At 35.0% G+C, this 3,346-nt stretch overlaps 1 pseudogene; it reads right to left on the bottom strand.

The window, feature by feature from the left end:
* Nucleotides 1-1,004: 1,004 nt before the first annotated feature.
* LOC125776950 (small nucleolar RNA U3) lies at nucleotides 1,005-1,207 on the bottom strand (annotated as a pseudogene).
* Nucleotides 1,208-3,346: the final 2,139 nt, after the last annotated feature.

Here is a 3,346-nt window from a genome sequence, read left to right as displayed (position 1 = left end):
TCGTTTGCACATTTGTCTGTATGTTTGCAAAAAGCAAATGTTCTACAAAAGCATATTTCTATACTTAAACAAAATTATTAGAACCATCGTATGTTTCTTACATGCATAACCAAATCATACTTAAGTCAGTGCAACCTACGCGTCAATGGTGGTGTTGGTGGCAAGCGCTTGGAAAGTCAAGATGATACGAGTACCGCAGGTTCGAATCTCGACAGAATAAATTTTTAATTTTTTGCTTTTAACATCGTATACAATACAAATAAATATTTTTCTTACTAATAGAAATTAATTTTATCACAGCAATATTATGTATATGTATATTGCTGTCATAAATTTAATTTCTATTAGTAAGAAAAATATTTATTTGTATAGTATACGATGTTAAAAGGCATACGTCTTCTATCCTATCTTGTGTATCTGCACATGCTCATGTAAGTGTATGTATACGCATGTGCGCGGTCAGAAATTGAAATCATATTTTCATCACTTATCAATATACTATATGTACATACATTTGCATACATTGCCGAACAAATAATGCATAAGCATACAAACATACATATGCGTACACATATGAATATGTCACCAACAAAAAATTGATCTTCACAAGGCAGCCAAATTGGCGAAGAACAAAAGAGAGATGATTACGCTGCATATTCTCTTCCGCAACGAAGAGACAAAACTACTTTCCGAGTCAAAATTCCTTCATTAGACTTTGCTTTATTCTTCATTTTATGTGCATAATAAATTTATAAAATGTGAATTTAAGTTTTCTAGTTTTCTTTCATACAAAATGATATGCATTTCTGAATATCACTAAGAAGTATAACTTCTTCCGCGCGTAGGGACTCCACGCGCCTTTTTTTTGTGTTTTGTGTGTTTTCTTTCATACAAAATGACATGCATTTCTGAATATCTCTAAGAAGTATAACTTCTTCCGCGCGTAGGGACTCCACGCGCCTTTTTTTTTTTGTGTAAAACCTTGGAATCTATTCATGAAAATCACCACTCAGAAGTCGTTTTATCCGTTGTAAGTGAGCGATTTACGAAGAAACATCATTTCTAATATGCCACAAGACAAAATTAGAAATGAAGTTCATAAACCTCACGATGTCAGATAAAACGATATACCTCGTCATCGCGGGTCGATTTCCAAAAAATGTAAATGAAGTCTAACTACAGAAATGATCCTGTAAAGTATAGCCTTAATTTTTCAACGGCCAACGCAGAGTATTTCAACCAAAAGTTACACAAAATAGTTGAGAATTCGCAGAAATGAAAGACAAACGAAAGAAAAAGAAGTATAACTTCAATAATGCACAAACATACAAACGTACATATGCGCACTCATGTAAATATGTCACCAGCCAAAAATTGAAATATTGTTCTACAAAAACAACAACAGCATAAGCATGGCAACGTTGTGTTGTTGGTAGAAAAGCCGAGCTGTGCCGAAAGAAACGAACAAACGATCGCCGATTGTCACCGCTTCGCTTGCTGCTCGAACATCTTCGCAGACAAGGTGGCGCAACTTGCATTTAACGCAACCTTTTCCGAACTCGGATAAGAAGTATAACTTCAAAAAAAAAAAGTTCCTGTAATTTGAGTATAAACGCCACATTATGGCAACCCTGTAATGGTTGTTGGCTGTCACATTTTTCAATTCAGCGTTAACTGCTTAATAAGAAAGACGTGTGTTGGGACTTATAAAATAAAGCGTCGATTATTCAATACATTGTTTTAATTAAAGTACAGACTTATTACATGACTTGGCCCGCCTGTATTACATAGCCATTATTCGACTTAAAGCCATGTTAACTCACGTGACCGTATCATAACTGGGGTTTCTGACAAGAAACTTCAGCTAAAATTGTTCGATGGACGGGATGAAAAATTGGATCGCGTAATTGATGTGTTCAAGACATTTGAAGCAGAGAAAGTGAACAAGGGTATTTTAACGTCAAAGCAGTCGATTTCAGCTGTGGTAGATGGTGAGACTATCGTAACTCAGTCAAGGCAGTCAATTACAATCGGCGATTTTGTTTCAACTGTGGTGGTGATTGGAAGCCGGGTCACAAAAGTAAATGTTCAGCCAATGCGTTAAAAAGGGTAATTTTCGCAAGATGTGACGTAAAAAGGGAGCCAGATCGGAGGCAAGTACATCGGAATCCAAATCAAAGGAAAAACAACGGGTTGACAATATTAGTTGGGCTGATTTATCATGTAAGGCGTCAACAAGACTCCAAAATATAGAAAATAAGTTTCTTAGTAATAAAAATACAAATTTTAGGATAAATTCATTTGGAGGAAATAAAAAAAATGGACTAAGACATACCAAATAGGAAGTAGTCTAGTTAAATTTAAAATTGATACGGGAGCGTATGTCAACTGCGTTCCATTAAATATTGCCAATGAAATGAAAATCAAAATGAACAATGAACAAAATGACTTCCCTGTATTCGATTATAGTAAAAATAAAGTTAAAATTTTTGGTATTGTCAAGATTAAACTTATGGCTGTAAAATCTCATTTTGAGCGAATAGTAGAGTTTGTTGTTGTTGATAGTACATTTGCACCGATACTGGGTCTTGAAACATGCATTGAACTTGGATTAATTAAAAGACTGGATATCGAATCGATTCGATTCGCGAATGAAAGGGACCAGTTTATGAGTAAACATAACGATGTTTTCACTGGGCTGGGAAAAATTCCTGGGCAAATAACGATACATTTGCAGGAAAATTCAAAACCTGTTGTTCATTATAGAAAGCGTTTTCCGGATACAATCGTTAAAAACTTAAACCAAAGCTTGATGAGATGGTGACAAAGGAATCATTTCACCGGTATCTCACCCAACTGACTGGGTCAATAATTTGCAAGTGGTAGAAAAATCAAACGGCGATTTGCGGATTTGTATAGATCCAAAACCACTTAATAAGTGCCTTAGGCGCGAACATTTTTTGATTCCAACTATTAACAATCTCACCTCGGAATTAGCAAATAAAGAAATATTCACTGTTTTGGATTGCTCAAACGGGTTTTGGCAATTAGAGTTGGATGAAAGGAGTTCAAAGTTAACAACATTCATGACACCTTTTGGTCGATACAAATTCAAAAGACTTCCTTTTGGGTTGAACATTTCTCCGGAAATTTTCTAAAGACGCATAATTCAAATTTTTGGTGATATTCCTGGAGTCTTAGTTTATTTTGATGATATTGGAGTCATGGCGTCAGATAAGGGGGAACATGATAAAACCTTGGCAATTGTTCTTGGGCGTGCACGTATATATAATGTTAAACTCAACCCGAAAAAAATTCAGTATCGTAAATCTGAAGTAAAATTTAT

The sequence above is a fragment of the Bactrocera dorsalis genome, chromosome 2 (assembly GCF_023373825.1).
Source record: "Bactrocera dorsalis isolate Fly_Bdor chromosome 2, ASM2337382v1, whole genome shotgun sequence".
Lineage (NCBI taxonomy): Eukaryota > Metazoa > Arthropoda > Insecta > Diptera > Tephritidae > Bactrocera > Bactrocera dorsalis.
This window is presented reverse-complemented; position numbering and strand designations above follow the sequence as displayed.